This window comes from Anthonomus grandis, chromosome 14, assembly GCF_022605725.1.
Source record: "Anthonomus grandis grandis chromosome 14, icAntGran1.3, whole genome shotgun sequence".
Lineage (NCBI taxonomy): Eukaryota > Metazoa > Arthropoda > Insecta > Coleoptera > Curculionidae > Anthonomus > Anthonomus grandis.
The window spans coordinates 5054701-5081479 of NC_065559.1; the positions used below are offsets into that span (position 1 = coordinate 5054701).

Here is a 26779-nt window from a genome sequence, read left to right on the forward strand (position 1 = left end):
ATAAAAGTACAGTGTACTACACTGGACCTACCAAGTAATTAAAAAACTACCAAAATTACGTTGGTATCATTTAAAAACATTTCGATTAAACTTAAGTTTGTTAATCAGTGTCACCATTTTAGAAAAAATTAGACGAGTATTTTCTGTGTTTAATACTTAAACCTTCCAAAGTATTTACATCAACTACTTCGTGAAACAGGAGCATTGAAGCGAAGTGGAGAACCAGGAAGGCTAATGACAGTAAGAACGATAGAACTAGTAGAGAATGTGCTGGCCGTGGTAGAAGAAGACCCAGGTACCTCTACTCGAAAAGTTGCAAATACTTTAAATGTAAGTGACGGGACAGTTTGGAAGATTCTTAGAGAAGATTCTTCTTCCTACAGATTTACTTCCACGTATTGCATTCTGTAAATGGAGAAATGCAATAAGGAATTTTCACAATAACTATGTTTGGGAAGAAGAAAATTCACATGAGGTGCTTTCAACATTAGTTCTCGGACTTAGTGGGAATTATTGGTGACTTCCTAATTGGACTGGTATTTCTGCCAGGAACACTAACGGGGCTTTAACAGTAACATACGAAGATCACTGGATTGGTCAAGATGGAGCTCACGTATGGCCTGCTCGATCCCCAGACCTAAGCCCCCTGGATTATTTCCACCTAAAGACATTAGTTTATACTACCCCAGTGAAAGATGTAGAAGATTTAACCCTTTCTTTACCAGTGACGTATATATACGACAAACCATAGTTTGTCTCTCAATTCCAGTACCGTATACATACGTTCACCAACCAAATGTTGGGAATTCCCGCTGCCTCATATATACGACACTTTGTTAAGTTTGGACATTTTTAGGCCTACTGTCATATTTATACGTCAGTCTTAACGTGCATGTAGACCCAGTGTCGTATTGTTACGTTTAAATATAAATGCCATTAAAACCAGTGCCGCAAATATACGGCATTTGCGAAAATTAACAAAAACATCCATCGCCTTCATCGCCTTCATTGCCATCGATCCAGCAATTTGAACAGTTCCAAGTGTAATACGCTGCAGAGTAGATGTAATGGCGTCAAGTGATCCGGGTACATCGCAAAAAAGAAAACGCGGTAACAGTGATGTTCATGTATGTCGCCTTGCAGAGGACGATATAAATGAAATTCTAGGGTGTCTGTATTCGAATAATGATCCGTACATTGACAGTGGAAGTGAGTTTATACCGACGGACAGTGCGACAACTAGTGATCAGGAAAGTGATAAACTTTTGCGCCCCGAAAGACTTAGAGAAAGTGAGAGTGAAATAACTGAAACATATAGCAATCATTTACAGGAAAATAGAGCAATCCGAGAAGTAAAAAACGCCTTAGATGAATTTTTTTCTATAAAATGGAGTAATCACCAATTTATTCCTGTAGTACATAACTTTGACGATACAAATTCTGGCGCTTGTTTAGAAAACATGACAAGTCCTTCAAAAGAATCAGATTATTTTCTTTTATTTTTAATGATCACATGATAGATATTATAATAACTGAAACTAATAAATATGCTTTAGAGCAGAAACAAATAAATAAATAATTTGGACACCAATTACTAAAAAAGAATTCTTTAGTTTTATTGCTGTACTCTTCCTTTCAGCCCTTCATAGAAAAAACAAATTAGTAGAGAATTGGTCTATACACTCCGATATTTGGGAAGTGATATCTAAAAACCGATATCAAATAATATTACGCATCCTTCATTTTACAGACAATGCCCAACAAACTAAAGGCGACTCTTTCCACAAAGATCGAGGGATTTTCGACAAAATTAAAACTAGGTTTGCCCAGAATTTTGTTCCGTTCCAGAATTTGGTAATCGATCAGAGTTGAATGCTTTTTAAAGGACGCCTGTTATTCAAGCAGTTTATATGAACGAAACGACATAAAAAGTTTTGGCATGAAACTGTTCCTTTTGTGTGATTGTGAGACGGGCTACGTTTTAAATTGTATCGTATATACAGGCTCAAAAACAGGTATTGACTTGTATCAAGATCTCGGCATATCAGGGTCAGTTGTACCAACATTAATGCAATCTTATTTGAACAAAGGTCACTCCCTCTATACTGGTAATTGGTATTCACCAGCTCCTTCTACCTATTTATTTGAAAATAAAACACATGTGATACAGTGAGGACAAACAGAAAGCATATGCCGGATCTAACAGGGAGATTGGACAAGGGTCAGACAACATCCAAGGCTAGCGAAAATATTTTAGCCATCCGATGGAATAATCGTAGCGACGTTAACATGTTGACAACTTTCCACAAAGATGAAATGAAACAGTTAAATAAAAGACAGAAAAACAGGGGAATTTATAAAAAAACCGGCATGTGTGGTCGACTATAACCAAAATATGGGAGCAGTTGATAGAACTGATATGGTGAAGTTCTACAGAAGGCGTCAGAAAAACTTTAAAATGGTACAAGAAACTCTTTTTTCGCATCTTGGATCTATATGTTTTAAACAGCCACGCATTATTTGTAACCCAACATCCAGAAAAGTTACCACTAGCAGATTATCAACTGCATCTTACTCGGCAACTTCTTGAGAGGTAAATTATTATTTTAGAAATTACTATATTGTTTGCAACCGATTTTATTTTAGATATAATGTAGCAAAAACTGCATCAACAAAGTCCACTGCTCCAAATCAAACAGCGTCTTACGGAGCGTCATTTTCCTGCTATCATACCAAACAACAAAGTTTGAAGATGCATTCTTTGTTCACAATCTAAAACTCGGGAGAAAAAAAAGCGACGAGATTCCAGATATATGTGCAACGAATGCAACGTTGGATCACAGTCTAACATCTATTGAAATCTATATACTTTGGTTGGATTGTGTGTCGCTCCCTATCTCGGTGAATATCACACAAAGGTTTTATACTAAGAAGTTGTTAAAAAATGTTAATTATTTACCTAGATCTTTGTTAATTACTTCTCGTTAATATTTCGTAATTAAATCTTAAGTAAAGCTTTTCATTTGTCTTATTCCTGTGTGTCGTATTAATACGTCACTGGGGCTTAAGGCTTGTCAAAAAGTCTGGGAATAGGGGCGATGTAATGATATTTATTTGCGGTAAAGAAAGGGTTAAGAGATCGGATAATTGCTGGATGTAACGCAATCACGAAGAAACGATCCTGGTGTTTTTGAAAGAGTTCGGGAATCGATGAGACGAAAATTGGATTGTCGCATTACATGTTATATTTGGTAATAAATAATTGTTATTGTCAAAAGTCTTTTTCGCCCCGGATCCTCTCGTTTAATGAGAAAAAACTTGATAAGGGTCTAAACTTTGCACCAGTTTCAAATTGCAAAAACAACCTGGAGGAGATTGTAGTAAGTGTTGAATCATCAATTCAGTACTTGCCAGAATCTTCAAAAGGTTTTTCTAGAGAAACGATTCGCAACCAAATTACAAAGAATCTTACTAAATCAAAAAACACATCGGGTTCTAATATTGTTAAACGACTGAGAGAAAAAGATTGTTTCTATTTAAAAGCTGACAAGGCAAACAAAGTTGTTATTTTAGACAAACCAGAATATTTTAAAGGAGTTGATGATGTTATTGAAAATGGCCCATGCAAAAAGATTTCTAAAAACCCTTTATCAAAAATGATTTCGCGGGTTAAGACAGCATCAAATGACTGCAAAAACCTGGTTTCCTCTTCAGAAAAATTCAAGTTACAACTTTCGAACCCAACAATTTCAAAATTATATTGTTTACCAAAAATCCACAAACCTGGCAATAAAATGAGACCAATTGTCTCCACTATTGGATCTCCAAACCTTACAAAAATTCAAAGTTTTTAGTAAAGCAGTTTGAGACATTAAAATTACCTTATGAATGTTTTTCAGTCAAAAACAGCCAACAGTTTATTTTAAAAGTCAATAATTTAATTCTAAGTGAAAATTAAATTCTTGTTTCTTTCAATGTATTTTCTTTGTTCCCAAGTATTCCCATACCAGAAACTTTGGAATATCTAATTGAATTACTGGAAAGTAATGGTTTCGATAATATCCAAGAAATAATTAAATTAACAAAACTTTGTATGTCACAAAATATCTTTCAATATAACAACTCATACTATGAACAACTGGAAGGTACAGCCATGGGTAATTGCCTCTCTCTTTTCCTAGCAGAGGTCTTTATGAACCTTTTTGAGTTAAATGCAACATTCTTAAGAGGGATAAAGGTCCATTCCCTTATAGTCGATTATATAGTTTAGTTAGTGTTACAATTTGTTTTATTGATCGTTAGCGAAACACGTGTCGAGATAAAAATAAAGAGTTTTGGTTACTGGTAAAACTGTCTCGTAATTTAATCCGGATCTTTGAAACAAAGCGTCCTATTAAATTCATAAAAGGACTCACAAAATATACTAAGAACAGTCGAAGGAATAATCTCTTAAATTTTTGCCGCATGTTTAGTAAGCACCCTGTGTATTCATATTTACAAAAATTTGATAGGAACTTTTGGTGCGAAACATATAACCTTTTTTAGTTTTAATTAAATGTTCTGCTTCGACAGTATCTGAGGGACAATAGATGATATTTAGAAGCTCCTAAAAAAAAAATGTTCACCTACCTAATTATAAAAAAATAGTCAAAATGGACAGCACTGGGGAGCGTGTGGGACAAACGGTTGGGGGGTTCAAAGTGTGAAGTAAAATGGCGGGGGATGAAGGGTGGTGGTTAGTCCGACGCACGATAGTCGGCTGCCGTCCGACGGACGAACTAGTGGTCGGTTAATCGTGGACGAGAAACAAAAACGATACGCGACGGTAGGCGATGACACTTGTTGATGTGGTTATCGGCAGGGTCGACGAGTCACGTTTCTCTAAAAGGCTGCAGTTTCCGGTGCCTATTGGAAGCGAATTTCGTATTCCTAAAAAAAAATAATGCTTCATAAATTGCAGATTTGTTAGTATAGGTGGTATTAGACTAAATTATAGGTACTTTTAATTTATATACAGGGTGTCCCAAATTCGAGAGAATAATGTAATGTTAAATACTAAAGGCCTTAATTCAAGATCAGTTTTAAATAACTTTAATAATTCTGTATTTTGTAATATGGTATCCGCATCTTAAAGAAAGAATATATTTACCTTAATCGAATGAACTTAGTCTTTACAATAATAACTTTGTATACTTAATAAACTAAAAGTATCTCTCAAAACGATTATCTGGAGATTTTCAAATAATAGTTTACTTATCTTTCTATAAAAAAAGGAGTACTTGAGCCATGTCTATAAAGTTTAAGAAATACAAACTTTGATGTAAAGAAATATTTCATAGAAATATATCAAAGTCAGGATTACTTTAAATGAAGGTACAGGTTTAAATTAAGGAATTTCTTTTTTAAGTGTACAAGTGAAAATGAGCAATGACTTAGTAGACACATAAGTAAGCCAAAGACACTCTAGCAAATGCGACTTATCGTCGAAATTGAAGAGACTATTTAAATAAATTATAAGTAAATATGGCACCTATAAGAAAAAAGGAGTTGGTGATGAACGGTGAAAGACGAAACGTCGTATCATCTATTTTAAAATAGTATCATGTAGGGCAACGAACGTTTTACTCTACCGCTTGAAATACCGCCAGTATCAATTTTTGTTTTTAATTGTGTTTTTTTTCTGGATATAAATTTAATTTTCTTGTTTTCTATACAGGGTGATTCAAAATTAAGTGCAAAGATTTTAAGGGCGTATTTACCAGCCCAAAATAAGAAGTTTTTTTCATAAAAACGTATGTCCTAACTGGTTTCGTTTTCTAGATATAGAGTGTAAAAGTTTTTTAATAAAATTTTTAATTTTTTTTTATTATGAAAATCTGCTTTTGTATGTATCTGTTACTTAGGCTAAGTTAAATTTTGAAAAGAAATTAAATGAATCTCAATAATCGATGCGAATTTATTATTTGTTTTAATAGGGCCAGCCACAGATTTTGATTTTTTTTCCTGGAAACAAAGCTAGATACGAGTAAGGCTCAAGAAGCAAGAAAGTTACATTATTGACCGCTTAATCTAAAAAAAAATATTAAATTGTCAAAAAAGCGGTGGCGTACCATCATTTTACCTATAAGTATCAAGTAGGTAGCCCCCTGAAACGCCACTGGAATTATTAAATTTATTTTATGCCCACCAAAGGAGGGCCTTTATGACGACAAATAAGCGTACCAAATTTTATTTAAATCGGCTGAAAGGATTTTGAATAATCGATAAAAAAACCATTTAATTAAAAAACTTTTACTCTGTATCTAGAAAACGAAGCAAGTTAGGACATACGTTTATATGAAAAAAAGTTCTTATTTTTGGCTGCTAAATACGCCCTTGAAATCTTTGCACTCCATTTTGAATCACCCTGTATATTTCGAAACTTTATTATTCAATAATGATTTTTGTTTGTTATCTCTATATCGGATTACTTCATCTACTCAAGCATTTGTACACAAATATATCGTATATAATGCAATTACTTTGGACTCTTAAATAATAATACAATTATTCTTCCCAGAAGCGATACATTTTTGTAAAAATAAACGACTTTGTAAAATACCACAAATTACCTGACCTGATTAATGCAGTTACATGCGAATTGAGATAATAGGACCCCCCACAAAGACACCATATATGAAACAATTTACTTTTTTTTTTACTTAACTAGGAAATTAAACTTACCTATAAGGGGTAAGCTTTCGACGCTGCGAAGTCATACACCTCGCTGGCTCGAGCCCCGAACTCCCAACTATACTTTTGGTTAATAATGTCTCTGAAAAGATGAAAAAAAAATTAAAAATATCTACAATATTTCCAACTGTTATAGGTATTTGCAAGGAAATATCTAAGGACCTTTGTGATAAAGAAACCCATCGTTAAGTAAGTTTAAATAGTAAGATTTATTCAGCTTGGGATACTTTCGGGTACCATGGTATCACAATCTGGAGCTAAGGACCGTATGTTTAATAAAAAAATTACGTTTTTTTGAGAAATATATATTGGACTAGGATTTCATATCTTTTTGGTTTAACAGTAAAATATCAAATTAGACCAACAGGACATAGGAATGTTAATAATTACTATCATCCTCCTTCAATTTGTTCTGCATTAAAAGTGTGTTCTGCAAGGAGTCCTCAGAGAAGGATCAGACAAGCCCAAGCTCTTTACACCTAATCTAATGTAAAACAAAGATGATTCATGAGGATTTCCAAGTACTTTGGCCTCTGATAACTCCTTGGTGAAGCTGCAAAAAGAGAAGCAGAAGCTTTCTGGTTCAAGTGAGTACTTCTAACTATATTCATTAATCAGTCATTTCTTGAGAGTAAACTCTGAATTTCCTAGATTGCGTTTTAGGACCTCATTTATGCCCACGGATGTCAGCTCCCGTTAAAATTTCCTTTGAGAACTTTGAATATTCTGTAAGAAAATTCTTCATAATTCAGATGGCTTCAGTGAAATTATACTAATAATCATTCAGATATTCGACGGTTTCTGCTTCGGTGCACTCTTCCAGTAGATGGAATTCATCAATAAATCAATCGTTTTTGATAGTGAATTATGAGTCTCAGGATGCATATTATTCCCAGTAATATTTTTCTTTAAAACTATTTAGGTCCACGTAAACTGAAATAGAACCTATGGGAGATGGTTTTTATTCTTTTACTCGACAACCTTGCATCATATTAAAAAAAGGTAGGGAATTAAATAATAAAAAAAGTTATGACTAAAAAACATTTTTTAAAGGTATGACCCAACTGCCTGGAATAATAAATACATGCATCAAACGTCTGGAATCTGGAACGTATTCCTTTCCTGGAATCTTAAGGAATCATGAATGGAATCTAAGAATTATGACATTAAGAGAAAATCTATGGCTTAGCCTTTTAAGGTTCTAATGACCCAAATGCCTGGAATAATAAAATAAAATCCATTATTAATGATTTCAGGAAAGAAATAAATTCCAGATTCCAAACATCAATTAATCAATCAATCATTTAACAATGCTCATTTACATTAAAAACTAAAAGTAAACATGGAAATAAAAAGACCTCCCGAAGTCCTAAGACCAGTAAGATTAGGATGTAAGATTTTTTATATATGGTCTTATTTTATATACTATATTTTTTATTTTAATTTTATTTATTCTCGTATAATTTTCTTCTTCGAAATGTTCCATAATTTTAACTTTAGTTACAATTTTATACCTATTAAGGTATTTTAATGTGACACGGATGCTAAATAAACACTTATTATTAGTTGAGTCACATTTTGACCTCTAACTTGGTAATTATTACTTAATCGGAAAAAAGTGTATTTATTAAAGTTGTAAAATGGAAAATTAACTATCAAAAAGTATTCTTAAATTTTTTTTGAAAATTTGGTAGTTTTTGAGAAAATCGAGATTTAAGTCAAGGGTTCTGAAAAAATCGAACTTTGTCTAGTTAAGTTAGTGGGTACGTTCTCTTTTACATGATGCATAAATTTATTATTCCAGGCACTTGGGTCTTAGAACATTAAGAGGCTAAGTCATAGTTTTTATTTTATTATGACCCAAGTGCCTAAAATAATAAATACAGCATCAAATGCCTGGAATTTGGAATTTTTTTTTCTGGAGTTTGAAAAATTCATGAATGAAATCTTAGGATTATGACATTAAAAGGAAATCTATGGTTCAACTTCATAATGTTCTATGACCTAAGTGCCTGGAATAATAAATGCATGCATTAAATTTCTAGAATTTGGAGTTTATTTCTTTCCTGAAATCTTAGGGAATCATGAATGGAATCTATGGATTATGACATTAGGAGAAAATCTATGGTTTAACCTCCTAATGTTCTATGACCCAACTGCCTGGAATAATAAATTCATGCATCAAATGTCTGGAATCTGGAATTTATTTCTTTCCTGGAGTCTTAAGAAACCATAGTCTTAGGATTATGACATTAAAAGGAAATCTATGATTTACCTTCTTAATGTTCTATGACTCTATGTTTATGAAGAAAATGAAAACTTAATCTGAACACAGAATGCGCTGTTAAAGGACACTGCAATTCGGGACACCCTGTATATTTTAGTCGCATTTTTATTAATATTAGAATATTGTTTTATGTTTCTTTATTGCGAATTTATGTTAATTTGTTTCTACTTTTAAGAACATTCAGTGTTTGTAAAAAATACTATAAATAAAATCTCTGGCTAAACATATACAAATTTTGTATTACTAAAAGTGTCAAATTGGAAAGACTTATTATAGAAGCAGTATTTGTCCTAGTGCAACATGTGGTCAGGTCAAAAAGACCGAAATACACGACCACAATACCTAAAACTGTGAGAATATCCAAAATACTTAACCCACAACTCAATTTTCTGGATTATTACTCTTATTTACCACCCACAATATGTTTACTAACCATGTAATCCTGATGTCACTTATTAAAAAACAGAAAATTAGTCCACTTCTTATTTGATGTGCAATGCATAATCAACACATAGAACCCACCACTCACGACGACAGTCACTTACCAAATGATATCAAGAGGAGGCGTTAACTTTGATAATTTTATAAGTATGTATATATATTGTGATATTTAAGGCTAATTACTTTCCGACTTTTTTCGAGGTACAAATAAATCAATTTGCTAATAGCCATGTAAAAACGTGAACGTGCGTCAGGTATTTACCCTAACTATCGAGGCTTAGTACTTAATTTCCAGTGACGTCTGTTAGCATTGAATAATCTTAACCTGAATAGGTCGAACAGCAAAAATAAAGGGAGCTTATCAAAAAAAAAACTATTTATGTACTTGTTTATATAAATTAACGTGCTTGTTATGCAAATAATTTATTATTTACACTTAAGATATGGTCGAACTTGAACTCACAAAATGCATTTGCCAAGGTTAATGTATTTGATTAAAACTATGAATTAAGTTCGGTATGATCGGAATATTAGTAGATGAGTATTTCCTTAGTAAGGGATTGTACTAAACAATTAATGGTATATAATAAACTAAAACTTACTTATTTACATAGATTAGCTCAATTCGTCTTCTAAATAGGGCTTGTGAATAATTAAAAATACAATCGTTCATGCTAAATTGTCGCCGAAAGAATCACTGTCAAATTAGACAATAATAATGAAATTAGCCTACTAACAAAGAGGGATAAATTTTTATAAATTAAAAAAAAACACACACTTACCCTAAAACCTGCAATAAATAAATGCTCCTTTTTTACATTACTTTAGAAGAACATAAATGCGCTTACTAAAACTGTTAATTTATAAAAATGCTGAAATTTTCGAAGCAATGAAAAGCTGATTTTCTACTGATTAATTCGCCTCATTTGAGAAATTGCTTGCGGCAAGTCGTGGGGTAGGGGTAGAGGCCCGCTGTTTGCATAATAGTGGTGTTCCTTCGGTGATTTGTATGAAAAATACATTAAAATCTTGATTCAAATGCGCGAAAAATTCGTGTCAAAAAAAATACAAAAAAATATGTCAACTAACTGTCAAAGTCGAAAAGCCGCAAGCTACTTGATAGTAAAACCTAAAGTCGCGTTTAGAGTAAGTAGTTCGTTGTTATGCGCAAGAAACACTAATGGTGCCGCCCCCTATTGGAAACAAAGGAATTATCACATCAATGACATCTGTGTTATTAGCTGGAAGGAAATTTTTTTGAAGACTGTTTTATAAAAATAATTATCATCTTTTCTCTTAAGATGTTATATTTAAAATCCGACGTTTCGGCTTTGAATCTGGCCATCATCAAAAAATTCAATGATATTAAAATATATTTAAAAAAAATTACACAACCATTTTTGGATATTCAGTATACGTTATTAAAATCACTAATTTATATTATTATATTTGAAAGGAACTGGATTCTCATTTAAGGTTTATTAATCGTAAGATATTAAAATATTTATTTTGTAGGATAATGTGTTATGATGGTTTGACTTAAACATTAAGTTCCTTTTGAAATAATTTATTTAAAATTGTATACCCTTACACATTGTCATTGATATAGGGCTGCCTTTTTTTAACAGATAATCTTATGAGAAGTAAATAGACTAAAATTATTAAGATCGCGTTATTTGTAAGATAAACCGGATAATTATCCTGTATTGGCAACAATGCACCGGTTAGTTAACCTAAATGTCATGTCTTTGTCACTTTTAACATATTTGTCATTATTTTCACTTTGTCCCTAGATGTCACTTTTGACATATCGGCTTCAGAAATTACTACTATTTATAATTAATTTTTTTCTGTAGAAACTTGTGACACCTTACCAATACGCAATGTCGAGCTCACGAGCACGCAGAATTATATCTCTCGCATTGGAGAAGAAGCCAGAGCATAATGCATCAGAGCCAAATCAAGCATTGAATTCAGGTCAGCTGATATTAAATAATTGCATGTCTGAATAAGAGGGTGCGTTTTTATATTCACTGATGGATCCACCGATTGCACACCACCACATCACCAATCCGGTTCTATAAAAAATTCTTATCCATATCATTCAATACAACATAAAAATGTATTGGTCGATGTGTGATGGAATCGGCGGATCCACCAGTGAATATAAAAATGCAATCAGAGTAATATAAAGTCTTAGTAGAACATTGAAAAACAATGCTAACAATGTCATTTAGTTTTCAAAAAACATCTTTTAATATTTTATATAAAATTAAAATAAAAACCATTAAAGTGAAATAAACTATTTTTTACTTTTTTCTTACAAATTTTGCGTAATATGCGCATATCAAAATTTGTAACTTAATTAACAATAATCTTTTACATAGCCTTTTTGCTTGTCAAGTATTTTATTAGTTTACGGATACATGCAGATAGCGGATAATTATTAGTTTTATAGTCCTAATAACTTTTGTATTTTAGCTATAATAATGCCTCTTTGATTTTTAGGATACGAAATCTTAAAAATACCTGAAATACAGTTCGTCGAAGATGAAAATGCTGCACCTAATTTTGACTGCAATACAAATTATAATACGGCCAAAGATGCTGACAATAATAAACCTTGCACTTCATTCCCACGCATTGAGTTTTCACCAGAACTGAAAAACAATGCTCAAATGTCGGACTTGGTTAGCGATAATGATGATGATTCCGTGAAGGACCCTAACTATAAATCTGATGATAGCAGTGATTCTAGTTCGTCAAGTTCTCTTCTGGATCAAGTGGTAGTTCCTGTTCGGGTTGTAGTAATAATTCAAGTTGCAGTGTTTCTTTATCGAGTTCAAACGTTGTTGGCCAGGCATTAGACACTGAATTCGTTAATAATCAAGAGGTAATCAAGAACCAGAAAATCAAGCAAAAAATACTCAAGTGTCAGAAATTCAACTTTTAGACTCTCATACAGCAAACACTTTAGTAGCAAATATTCAAAGTGCAAACGCTCAAGATACAGCTCCTCAAGCAGGAGGTACTCCGGAAGTAAATACTCAAATTCTCAAGCCTAAAAAAAGAGGAAAGAAGCGAGTAGCACTGACAGAAGAATGGTTAAGCAAAAAAGCGAAGAAATTACGGAACTCAGGTCAAGCATACACCTCAAGATCTAAATCTCAAACAAATGTAAAAGCCAGAAGTATTAGACCTCCTTGTGGTGATAAATGCCGGCTGAAATGCTCTAATAGATGAAAATATAAGACAAGATATTTTCGAAAAGCGCTCAGAAACCTAGAGAACATAATAATGCATTTTATTTTTATACGTCAATGATGATCCAGTCCGCGTATGTAAATTTTTCTTTATGTCTACGCTGGATATTAATAACCGAATTACAAGAACAGTCGTCGACAAAGTTGAAATACCCCCCCGTTTGGATTTTTTTCAGAAAAAATATTTTTTTTCGAATTCGAACTAACTATACCAGCGGATTGTTCTCATCAAGTAGATCACGAAAATACCGGGTTATAAGGGAATCCGAGCAGAACTAAGAAATCGAGTATTTTTTCGACCTCGTTTTTGAGGCCAAAAATGGGCATCAAAAATGTCATATCTCGGCTATCATAAAAGCTACGACCTTGCGGATGGTCTCGTTGGATTCAGAACGACGAAACTAAGACAAAACCGTCGGAATTTTTCCGATAGCTCCCACAGAAGCCGAGATATCGGCCTTCAAAGTTTGGGTTTTTCCATTTTTCGGGTATACCCCCCCGTTTGGATTTTTTTCAGAAAAAAATATTTTTTTTCGAATTCGAACTAATTATACCAGCGAATTGTTCTCATCAAGTAGATCACAAAAATACCGGGTTATAAGGGAATCCGAGCAGAACTAAGAAATCGAGTATTTTTTCGACCTCGTTTTTGAGGCCAAAAATGGGCATCAAAAATGTCATATCTCGGCTATCGTAAAAGCTACGACCTTGCGGATGGTCTCGTTGGATTCAGAACGACGAAACTAAGACAAAACCGTCGGAATTTTTCCGATAGCTCCCACAGAAGCCGAGATATCGGCCTTCAAAGTTTGGGTTTTTTCATTTTTCGGGTATACCCCCCCGTTTGGATTTTTTTCAGAAAAAGGTATTTTTTTTCGAATTCGAACTAACTATACCAGCAGATTGTTCTCATCAAGTAGATCACAAAAATACCGGGTTATAAGGGAATCCGAGCAGAACTAAGAAATCGAGTATTTTTTCGACCTCGTTTTTGAGGCCAAAAATGGGCATCAAAAATGTCATATCTCGGCTATCGTAAAAGCTACGACCTTGCGGATGGTCTCGTTGGATTCAGAACGACGAAACTAAGACAAAACCGTCGGAATTTTTCCGATAGCTCCCACAGAAGCCGAGAGATCGGTCTTCAAAGTTTGGGTTTTTTCATTTTTCGGGTATACCCCCCCCGTTTGGATTTTTTTCAGAAAAAAATATTTTTTTTCGAATTCGAACTAACTATACCAGCGGATTGTTCTCATCAAGTAGATCACAAAAATACCGGGTTATAGGGGAATCCGAGCAGAACTAAGAAATCGAGTATTTTTTCGACCTCGTTTTTGAGGCCAAAAATGGGCATCAAAAATGCCATATCTCGGCTATCGTAAAAGCTACGACCTTGCGGATGGTCTCGTTGGATTCAGAATGACGAAACTAAGACAAAACCGTCGGAATTTTTCCCATAGCTCCCATAGAAGCCGAGAGATCGGTCTTCAAAGTTTGGGTTTTTTCATTTTTCGGGTATACCCCCCCGTTTGGATTTTTTTCAGAAAAAAATATTTTTTTTCGAATTCGAACTAATTATACCAGCGAATTGTTCTCATCAAGTAGATCACAAAAATACCGGGTTATAAGGGAATCCGAGCAGAACTAAGAAATCGAGTATTTTTTCGACCTCGTTTTTGAGGCCAAAAATGGGCATCAAAAATGTCATATCTCGGCTATCGTAAAAGCTACGACCTTGCGGATGGTCTCGTTGGATTCAGAACGACGAAACTAAGACAAAACCGTCGGAATTTTTCCGATAGCTCCCACAGAAGCCGAGATATCGGCCTTCAAAGTTTGGGTTTTTTCATTTTTCGGGTATACCCCCCCGTTTGGATTTTTTTCAGAAAAAGGTATTTTTTTTCGAATTCGAACTAACTATACCAGCAGATTGTTCTCATCAAGTAGATCACAAAAATACCGGGTTATAAGGGAATCCGAGCAGAACTAAGAAATCGAGTATTTTTTCGACCTCGTTTTTGAGGCCAAAAATGGGCATCAAAAATGTCATATCTCGGCTATCGTAAAAGCTACGACCTTGCGGATGGTCTCGTTGGATTCAGAACGACGAAACTAAGACAAAACCGTCGGAATTTTTCCGATAGCTCCCACAGAAGCCGAGAGATCGGTCTTCAAAGTTTGGGTTTTTTCATTTTTCGGGTATACCCCCCCCGTTTGGATTTTTTTCAGAAAAAAATATTTTTTTTCGAATTCGAACTAACTATACCAGCGGATTGTTCTCATCAAGTAGATCACAAAAATACCGGGTTATAGGGGAATCCGAGCAGAACTAAGAAATCGAGTATTTTTTCGACCTCGTTTTTGAGGCCAAAAATGGGCATCAAAAATGCCATATCTCGGCTATCGTAAAAGCTACGACCTTGCGGATGGTCTCGTTGGATTCAGAATGACGAAACTAAGACAAAACCGTCGGAATTTTTCCCATAGCTCCCATAGAAGCCGAGAGATCGGTCTTCAAAGTTTGGGTTTTTTCATTTTTCGGGTATACCCCCCCGTTTGGATTTTTTTCAGAAAAAAATATTTTTTTTCGAATTCGAACTAACTATACCAGCGGATTGTTCTCATCAAGTAGATCACAAAAATACCGGGTTATAAGGGAATCCGAGCAGAACTAAGAAATCGAGTATTTTTTCGACCTCGTTTTTGAGGCCAAAAATGGGCATCAAAAATGCTATATCTCGGCTATCGTAAAAGCTACGACCTTGCGGATGGTCTCGTTGGATTCAGAACGACGAAACTAAGACAAAACCGTCGGAATTTTTCCGATAGCTCCCACAGAAGCCGAGATATCGGCCTTCAAAGTTTGGGTTTTTTCATTTTTCGGGTATACCCCCCCGTTTGGATTTTTTTCAGAAAATATATTTTTTTTCGAATTCGAACTAACTATACCAGCGGATTGTTCTCATCAACTAGATCACGAAAATACCGGGTTATAACAGGATTAGATCAGAAATAAGGGAATGAGAGCACTTTGAAAATTCGGAAATTGTCACTTTTTGACCTCGTTTTTGAGGCCAAAAATGGGCATCAAAAATGCCATATCTCGGCTATCGTAAAAGCTACGACCTTGCGGATGGTCTCGTTGGATTCAGAACGACGAATTTAAGACAAAACCGTCGGAATTTTTCCCATAGCTCCCATAGAAGCCGAGAGATCGGTCTTCAAAGTTTGGGTTTTTTCATTTTTCGGGTATACCCCGTTTGGATTTTTTTCAGAAAAAAATATTTTTTTTCGAATTCGAACTAACTATACCAGCGGATTGTTCTCATCAAGTAGATCACAAAAATACCGGGTTATAAGGGAATCCGAGCAGAACTAAGAAATCGAGTATTTTTTCCACGTATTGAGAGTCATTACCTTCGCTTGCAAACTACTAGGGAATACATTGATAGTGGAAAAAATTTAACCGATATATTTAATGACTACAAACAAAAATGTCAAGACAATAATCTACCTCACGCAAATTTAGTGATGTTCTCAAAAATTTTTAACACTGAATTTAATATAAGTTTTTTCATCCCCAGAAAAGATCGTTGCGAATTGTTCAATGCTTATGAAATTGCCACAAGGGATGCCAAGGAAAAATTGGAAAGCAAATATTTATTGCATTTAGAAGAAAAAGATTTATCAAGAAATGAAAAAAACCAAGAAAAGGAAAAAGCTAGTCCCAATGATGTGGTGTCAGTTTATGATCTGCAAGCAGTTCTTCCTGTTCCTCAAGGAACTGTGTCCGTTTTCTATTACAATCTATTACAAATCAAAATTGAACTGTTATAACTTTACCGTGTCTGAATTAAAAACAGGTTTAACGGAATGCTACTTCTGGCATGAAGGGCATGGAAATAGGGGACCTGATGAGATTGGTTCATGTGTGCTTGATTTTATAAAAAAAAAGTTAAGACACTTCTAAAAGTGAAGATGGGCTTGACTTTATATTTATGCTTATTACTGTATATTTATGCTCGGTCCAAATACCCAAAAATACACTCAATAACTCAAAAATATCTAATAGCGGGCATAGTCAGAGTGAAGGAGATTCTGTTCATTCAACTATTGAAAAGGCTGTAAAGAAAAGTTTAAGATCTGGTCCTATCTACGTGCCTAGTCAGTATGCACAAATTATTCTTACAGCAAAAAAAAAGGAAAGAACGCTATCATGTAAATGAACTCGGTCATCCGGATTTTTATTCACTTAAAACACTGTGTGACGAGATAGGTATGACGGGCTTTAAATCCTTAAGATTACCGAAGTAAAGGTTTTTAAGTTAAATCAAGATAATCCGACCACTCTTTACTATAAAACATCCTATAAAGATGAAGACTTTAAGCAAGTAGATTTATGCAGAAGAAAAAAAAATATTAATATACCAAATACTCTACAACATGCCTACAAAAGTGAACTTAGCATTAAAGAGAACAAGAAAAAAGATCTATTAAATTTGTTACATAATAATCACATTCCGAGTTGTTATTCAGTATTTTATAATTCTTTGTAATAAAAAAATATTTTTTTTTTAAAGTTCTTTATTGTGTTTTTTTTATATTTCACTAGTTTTATTTGAAAGTCAAAATAGTATTTTGTTATAAAAAAGTGTCACAATATTGGGGTATATTTTTTTTAACTAAAAATTACAAAAAACTATTTCTTTTAACAAATCACTGCACCAGTAACATAAAACTATAATTATATTTTTCTTTACACTAAAATAACATTTAACTTGTATTTTTTCATAGTAAGTGATAAATAAAGGTTTCAAGTGAATTTAATTCTTTAACGGGGGTGCGATATGTAGTTTTTATTGTTTCGTTATGTGGTACTAATTTGGGTTCAGGTTCTTAAGCCTTGAAAATCTTAGTAAAACTTATTTTACTCCCCATTTATTCAAGCAGGGGTCTTAAACCAGATGACATACATTCAGTTAATCTCCCAGGCTTATAATACACGGTAAGTTAGAATAGTCTTCATAACAAGTGACCCCACCAGAGGTGTAAGCCAGCTTAATTTAATGGTAAATTGCTTGGGTTAAACTAAGCTCTTTAATTAATAATTTAGCTTTATCACAGTAAAAAAATATTATACTTAGTAATGTGTCTTTTAGACTGACACCACTGTTGTGTGATATGTTTTAAAACAATAAAATAATATCTTTTTATTTCTTTGAGTTCAACATGTATAGGACATTCCATTTAAAAATGTCTTTTTTCAGATCACAATTATAAAGAACTGACCACTTTTGATCACATAGAGCAGCAGTCGACAACAGAATATGCTTATGGATTAAAAGTTAAAAACTGCACCTACATCTTTAATAATATCATAGGATCTTAGGCGGACAATATGGCAAAATGGGATAAGATCTTATTTTTTTGAATGATTTTAAAAATTAATACTTCAAAATGTAATTTCTATTTCTAGACATTCGATTCCAAAAGAAATTATAGTACGCAAACAGAAAGAGAAACAAACCGAGGAATTTATTTCATATTGGGACAAAAAAAGTCGCAATTTAACACTTTTTCAGGCAGATTCAAAAAGTATTAAATTGGAACTTTTTTGTTGTCCCCATATTAAATAAAGTCCTTAATTTGTCACTTTTTCTATAATTTCTGAAAGAACCTTGCATTTCCCACTAATTTTAAGCGCACGGTATAGTAGAGAGGAATTCAAATTAGGCGCCATAATCAAATTTTAAATTACCCGCTATTATGACGTCACAAAGCCATTTTCAATTACGGTTAGTAGTACTCCTCGAAATTCAGAGGGCGCAACAGTCAATCGGCGTTCAGTGTTCCATTGGTTCTTAGGAGAGTTTATATATTATTATCTAATAGAGTATTTATATTATCTATCTAAGTAGTATTAATCTATGGTATTTTTCAGGTGTTTTTTGGGATTTTGTTTGATTATAAATTACTTATGACCGGGAATTAATACATGTCTGAAACATTCCCTTGACACATTCTCCCAATGGAAAGCATCCTCAAAAGAACAAACAACAAAATTCACATAAAAACTAATATGAAACAGGCATACAATAAAATTTAAACAGAGCCATGTCATTCTTACACCTGGATCCATGACCTAGAAGAAGGACCCTCCTTGCGCCATAAACGTACCGTATGTTAAGGGCAAATTTGCGATGGCCAAATGGAGGCCTTCCTCTCTCGCGTCTGAGGAGGCACGGGGGCGCATCGGGCGCCCCGTTTTCCGTCGCCGCTGCGGTCCTGCAATGGTGGTGATGGCCTCTTGACCGGGGGGCACCCTCGCACATCGAATACGTAAATAGGCTCGGCGAGAACTACCCGATTCCCCGTCAAGGAAACGAGGGGGGTTTCGAGACGTCGAGTTTCCCGGACGTGCGCCGAAAAGCCCCAGGGACGCAGACGCGGTAAACGCGATTGATCGGGTTTCTCTGGAATTTTGCGGTCGCAACCGTTGCCGTGTGTTGTTGGACTGCGGCGTAGGAGGCAATCTACAGGGTGTAAATAAATAGATGCGAAAAAATTCAGGGGCCGATTCTTGGATAAATTTTAAGAAAAAAACTTTATATGAACGTATGCCCTAAAAGTCTCAACTTTTGAGATACCGGGTGGTATAGATTGAAGAAAAATATGTTTTTTTACAATACCTGTAAAACCCCTGTAATGCATTTTCTATGCATCAAAAGGCATTTTCTGAGGCTCACTAATTTTTTTTATCTGTATCAGTGACGTTCGTGCAAGGTTTATATTGCAATTAAATAGTGCAAGTAAATATTTTTGATGAAAAATATAACCTGTTAATAAATGTCTGTTGATGATTGTTGGTTAATTGTCAGTTCTTGCCTCTTTTAAAGTAGAAACTTTTTTGTCCAATTTTGACCCATTTCATCAAAATGGCAAATTATTCAAATGCAGAAATGCATTTTGTTTATGGTCTTGCTAACGGAAATTCATTGCAAGCATCTAGAATGTATGCTGAAATGTACCCTCAACGAATGACACCTCATCATACATTATTTATACGCCTTCATCAAAGACTACGAGAAACTGGAACTTTTCAACCAAGAACACATGATTGTGGTCGTCAACGCGATATTAGAACACCGGAATTGGAAGTAGCAGTACTTGATGAATAACCTGACAGCAGTACTAGAAAAATTGGTCTGCAGCTACATGTCAAATTTATATGACGGTATGGACTATTTTAAAGGATCAGTTATTATATCCATATCACGTACGGGGCCAGGCTCTATTACCACGAGATTTTCCTAGGCATCCTGAATTTTTTTGTTGGATGTTAGAAGTCATTGAGAAAAACCCTTAGTTTTTAAGGCAGATTCTGTTTACCGACGAGGCTAATTTTTCCAGAGAGGCAATCAATACATTTGGGCAGATAAAAATCTCCATGCCATAGTTGAAGCTCATCATTAAACAACAATTTTCTTTAAATGTAATCATTGGAGACCATCTTATTGGCCCACATTTTCTACCACAGGGATTGAATGGGGAAACATACTCTCCAAGTTTTTTCCAAGGCATACTTCGAGGACTACTGAGGCGGTACCTCAAGATGTTAGAGAAGTAATGTGGTTTATGCACGATTGGGCTCCTACCCATTTTAGTTTATTAGCACGTCGTTATTTAGACGTGTTCAAATCGTTGGATAGGCCGAGGCGGTCCTCAGTTTTGGCTACCTTGGTCACCAGATATGAATCCACTAGATTTTATCACATGGGGTCATTTAAAAACTTTGATGTACATCAGGATTCCGGTACTGGATATTCATGACTTGAGAAATCGAATCATGTGCCGTAATTCAAAATTTTCTTGGAATTTTTTGTCGGATTCGTCGACAAATGCAGCAACGTATATAGACTCTTGCATAATGGCGGAGGGTAATAATTTTCAACATTTTTTATGATTATTTAATTTCTTTTTCTTTCATTTGGTTTAAAACAAAAATTAGAATCACATCTAAACATTAATAATAAACACGTAATGCCCAACCTCGGACAAAAGAAAGTCTATAGATTAAATCTATAGATAGATGAAAGTCTATAGTCTATAGATTGAAGAAAAATATACGTTCATATAAAGTTTTTTTCTTAAAATTTACCCAAGAATCAACCCCTGAATTTTTTCGCATCTATTTATTTACACCCTGTATGTTGATACAGGGTAGCCATATTATACTGAGAACCTTAGTTGGCCTTTAAAACCAAATATAAGTTCTAATAATAGAGTGTTGTAGGAATGTTTCTTTAGAAATTTTTCGTATTGATTAGGGTATAATGACAATCCCGGGTTGGCGACACTCTGGACAGAATTAAGTGTCCCGAAATCCCGGGATTCTACAGTTTAATCCCGGTAAAAAGAGGAATCACCAAAATTATTTTCTTAGAACATTGAAAGGCTAGGATTAGTAAACAAATTTGTTTGATAGTGAAGGAATAGTCCATACTTGCAGCGCAATCGTAGACTAAGGTAAAATGAAAATCCTGCAGTCTCCCTCCACTTTTTTTTAATTCCCGACATGTTTTGGGAACCCTCTCTTATTATTATTGTTTTTTTTATTGAACATATCTTATACAAATTATTAAGCGTCCATACAATTTTGCTCATATAAAAACAAATTAGGCAACTTGAATAAAAATTGTTATAACATAACATAATTTGATGCATTATCCTGAAGCTTCCCTGTATTCTTAACTACACCCTGTACAGAAAAATATGAATAGACAAATAAAAAGCAAAAATAACAAAAAAAAGAACCTTATTATAGTGTGTCAGAGTTCAAATGTCATCAAAGACTATCAACTGATAAAATTTCCAAAACAAACTTATCAGCAACCAAGACCTCAGCAGTTGAAAGCAGAGATCTCATAAGCGTTCGACAGAACAAGAAACTTACGATAGGATATGATAAAGAAAATCTTTTGTTTTTTTCCATTAATATTTGATCATTTACTTACCAACAAAGAAATTTTCTAAACAATACACCAAAGCAAATACACTAAGGGTTTAATTTCACTTGCCCATCAGTACTATTATAGAAACTGTTCTGTCATTGTCACCCTGTAGGCAGAGCCGATAATACAGTTTATTTTTGGAGCAGCCTTTTATGAGGGTGGAAGACCTGTAGGTGTCTCCATGAATGAACGAATGAAACAAAAAAAATCTTTCTTACAATTATAAATGGAACAAGTGGGAGATGAATAGGGTGGTTTTTCTAATAGGATTATTATTACCCCACGCCTAGCTCATATGGTTTTCTTGTATATTTATTCCCAGCACCCTAACAATAATTATAGTTTATTATGGAGAAGTATAAATAGAGTTAATACAAAGATGTATAGGAAGGAGTAGAATATTAATTTTTGGATTATAATTATGTTAATTATACCCTTAATCCAATATTTAATATAAAAAGCCCATTTACAATGTTTTTTTTTTAATAATGGGAACTACACTTTCCTCAGTACTTCTCTCCAACCACATCCAAGTAATAGACAACCACAAAATATATAACAAAAAATGTACTAATTAAAAGTAATCATCTAGTGTGTAAAGGTACTAGTTTAATTCCTGGATTGCTAATAGTCAAATTGAAAATATAAATATATAATGTGGAAGATGTATTCATAGTAAGGTAATATTTATTTATTTATTTGGCACACATTACAAACACCAGTGAACTAGTAATTACAAGTAATATCATAAAAATATAAATAGTTCAGTGACTAAACTAGAAAACAACATGGAAAAAAGAAACATACATAAAATTGAAAAGGGCAAACACATACAAATTTACATCTAAGGAAACAAGGAATAAAATAAACACAATTGACTTTCCACCTAAGGCCTAATAAACATTAGCAAGAGTAGTTTGCAATTGTGGTTAAGCTATATTAAAAATATCTATGTGATTCTTTTTAAGTATGTGGTTACATATCAGTAGCATTCTATTTATGGGTGAAGGGCTCACTAGGTCGATTTTGAATAAACTGTAATCTAGAATTCTCAAATTAATCTTAGGAACATTGAGATATATGTACTTATAGCTAAATCACAGTCTCTATATTTTTTATTGTTTAGGGTAGAGTGTATAAAAATCACAGCCTGTTTCTTTCTTTTGTCCAATAAGCTTGTAATTGGAAGCTGGCCAGCATGCTTCTGTATGATACTCTTTTGCACTTTTTCTATGTAATCTATGTGAATGTGGGCAGATGGCATCCAAATTTGTGCAGCATATTCCAATATTATTTCATTAGTTTTATAACTGCTTAGGTGCATCAAACATACTACAATCCAGAATCTAGTCAATAAACAGCAAGCTTGCCTATTTGCAAGGCTGATATTAATTTTTCTCTTTTATTGATTCCTTCAGTATACAAGGCCAATCCAACTTGACTCGTTGACACATTAAATAATTCAATCATTTCATAACCCTTAGGAATACATTTATTGAACCTTAATTAGATTATTAAACCATTGAAGTCTATCTTCAATAGACCTCCTGCTACATAATAATAACATCATATAGAGAGAGCTTTGAGCAGGTCTGTTTGATGTTTGTTTTCTTTCACACATGTCATCTATGAATTAGTTAGCAACATTGATATATCTTTCATAATTCATTAAAAGTGTAGTTTCAAAATTAAGAATGAATATGAGTGGTCATTTTTATCTATTTGCTGTATATGCAATAATTCATTATTCATATACAGCCTTCTTTAAAAAAAAAGGAATAATTGGAGATTCAATTAAAATAAATATACCCACTCCAGGGATATATTGAACATTGAAAGAAAACACCCTCATTTTATCTGACAATAGTAAAATAACCTAAATTCATGTTTTTTAATTTTACTTATTAATATAGCTGCAGCTCAGTTAAACTTTTATGTCCGTACTGTACTTCTTTTACTTTTCATAAATCTGATGTTTCCCTAACTATTATAATTACTGCTTACCTTTGTGTCTTTCTAAAGTCATATAAAACGATAGCGCCCAATCGGACGAACGACTTATTGAAGAGAACTGAGTAGATGACGATATTCCTTACTCCAGGCGAAGAAAACTTGAGTGTCCTCACTGCAAAAAAAATATATATATTTAACTTGAGCTTTATTTTCTATTATATTAATTCGGCCAAAATAGGTTTTATCCAATTTACCACCGCTAATGCCCAATTAGGTTAAACTTATGAAGGATAAATAAATGTGATCCAACTTTTTCTGGATTACTCTTGCGATTTGTGGTCAAGTACTTAAATATATTAATTAGTTTGTTTTTAGTAGTGTTGACAGATCAGGAGTAACATTTGGCAAGGTCTTTATTAGTCATTATCCAATTACTTTGTCATATCAGTTCCAAAACACTTATGTACTTGGGTAAGCGGGGTTTTATTTATTTTTTTCAAGGTGCCCTAACAAAATAGTTATTTATCAATTTTAACTATTCCACCACTGTACCCTAAGTTTTGTTAAGAATGAAGGACTTAAAAAAAATAGAAATAATGCATAGATTTAAATATTCTGTGATTATTATAAGGGTGTGACAATATTACATACTAGTCATAAAAACTACAGATCTTGTGGACAATATCCACAGATCAGGGTTTTATTTGCAATGACAACCTTCTTCAAATATGATGCTATTTAAACTTACATGGTAAAGCTAAGAAACAATACTAAAAATCAGACTTTTGATCAAGGACAAACATCAAGATAGAGGCACATAATAGTCATCAAATACCCTCAAAATGAGATAAGAAATTTTCAATAAACCAGGATTTCCAACATTTTCCTAAACCAACATTCCTTCCTTTTCTCTTAAAAAAATTAACCTAAAATCCTTTACATATACTATAACTTAATATTTTAAATAAATGATTTTATGGGGTTACATTTAATTAAGTCAGAGATGTCTTAAACCACATATAATATTTATAATCATAAAAGTATAGTTTTCAAGCCAATTATGTGAAGTTCCACTAAGGCCAAACTAAGATGATCTATTTAACAAAAGAGCATAATTAACATGATCAAAAGCTTTTGAAAAATTAGTATACACTGCTTGTACCTGACCTCCCTCTTCAAAAATCTCTGTAACAAAATTGAGGACATTTAGCTCAGTGGACCATGCTGCCCTAAATCCAAATTGTCTGTTACAAAATTTAATGGTAAGAAAACAAGCAAGAAAATCTTGTAAAAGGTTTTCGCACAGCTTGAGAACAACACCTCCAATTTATATTGGCATATAATTCTCAACCTGAGTGTTATTGCCAGCTTTGAGAATTGCTGTGATAAAATTGTATTTCCAAAATTTACAAAAAACCCTAGATTGCAAGAATAAACTGTTTATGGTATACAATGATCTCAATATTATAAAGCTACATCTTTTCAAAAAAATAGGTTAATCATTAGTCAAATCAAAAATGAATCAAAGGTTGAGATGAGGATTGCTATTTTAAAAGACACAGAGTGGATATTGTACTGTACTATAATAGGTTTAAAATATACCAACCTGCACTCTATGGAAGAATCTCTCAACTTACAAAAATTCACAAGTATGAAATTCAAAAAGGTAAGTGGGACTTGTATACATGCAAAATTTAAACACATGGGATTTTTTCAATGTAATAATATCGATGCTGGAACAGGCAGCTACTTCACTCTGATACAAGAGGATGTTAAAAGATACAAATATTCATTTCTTCACAACCTGTTTTAGCATAAAGAAATCCACTTTTTTCTTCATAAAATGTTCTACTCAAAGACTTTATCAAAAGACCGAAATTACACTACAGGCTTGCATCAACTAAAAGTCAAGGTTTTAATTTACTCACAGTTATATTTGGGCAAACTGTATATTGATATCATTCAACACTTTCTGGGCCAAATTTGTATTTGAAATTGAAATCTATTGAAACAGCACACATGTCTCCTCATACAGAAGTAGGGAATAGCAAAGTTTAATGCTGATAAAAGTTCTTATAGACATAATATGAACACTGTAGTTTGAAAGCCACAATGAAGAAGCATACAACAGGTGACTCTTCTATATACAGAGTTAACTAAATTATTCTACTCATAATGAATAAACAACAATCAATGTAACTTCCTGTTTTTCTTAAATTTTTTTCCTCTTGTAAGAGAATTCTGAACAACTGAATGTTTTTTGTTTTAATTTTTGAACACTTTTAATCCTCATTGTTACCCTATTATTTTATTATATGTATTATGTAAATATCCAATATAACTTAATTGGTACATTTTACTAGTAGTAGTTTTTAGTTGGTTTTTCCCTATTAGCTTAGTATACTTTATCTCTCTATTTTACATTGGTATCTGCAAGTAATGTTTGGAAACTTCAAACTTATTAACTGCTATTGTTATTGTATGAAAATTCCATGGGGAATATCAAAAACTCCTTTCTCCACACAACTCCGCTAAACTATTTTCCTAGTGAAATATAGTCAAAGTAAAAAAAAAAAAATTCTTCACTGTCAAAAAATTGTATTTAAAAACTCGTCTAGAGAAGCTTATATAGCGCTATATAAGCAAGATTATATAGCGCTCCTTTATAAGCTAGGCTTATATAAAGGAATAGGTGGTTAAAAAGCCTTCTGCCCCCGTACACAAAAGATGACTTAATCTGCTCACTTTTTGGGATAGGCAGAGGTAAAGAGAAGGTTGTTTGGAGATTGTAACCCGAGGAGGGGGGGCCAAGCTGATGGCGAAATTTTTGTGGATAAGACAAACAGTTTCTAAAATAAAAAGGCATGGCAATGTCAGGACAGAGTGTTTTAAAAATAACGGCCTACAGGGGCTACGAAAGGGAGCTGCACACATGTAGCGTATGGCTCTTTTTTGCAAAATAAATAGAGAGCTGAACAAATACTGAGAGCACACACCCCAAAACACAATACCGTATCTCAGATGAGACTCAATAAGAGCATGGTAGGCAATTTTGGCCACATCAAGTCCCAGAGAATGTGTTATTACTCTAA

General features: G+C 33.5%; 1 protein-coding gene and 1 long non-coding RNA gene across 6 annotated transcripts in view; one reads left to right on the forward strand and one right to left on the reverse strand.

The window, feature by feature from the left end:
* Window positions 1–26779, reverse strand: part of LOC126744542 (eukaryotic translation initiation factor 5) — a 43351-nt gene that overhangs the window by 14028 nt on the left and 2544 nt on the right. Inside the window, exons 2-4 of one of the 5 annotated variants that reach the window (XM_050451997.1) lie at window positions 23739–23859; window positions 6724–6814; window positions 4630–4929 (exon numbers count right to left, since the gene is read on the reverse strand). The gene's annotated coding sequence lies outside the window, so the exon portion shown is untranslated. Of the gene's footprint in view, window positions 1–4629; window positions 4930–6723; window positions 6815–9452; window positions 9515–10062; window positions 10186–10242; window positions 10537–18900; window positions 19034–23738; window positions 23860–26779 lie in introns of those variants that run through there. The other 4 variants (XM_050452002.1, XM_050451998.1, XM_050452000.1 and 1 more) reach the window with 4 other exon arrangements.
* On the forward strand, window positions 11211–17302 carry LOC126744544 (uncharacterized). The gene is made up of 2 exons (XR_007663220.1): window positions 11211–11437; window positions 11969–17302. It is a non-coding gene; the product is annotated as an uncharacterized LOC126744544 (long non-coding RNA).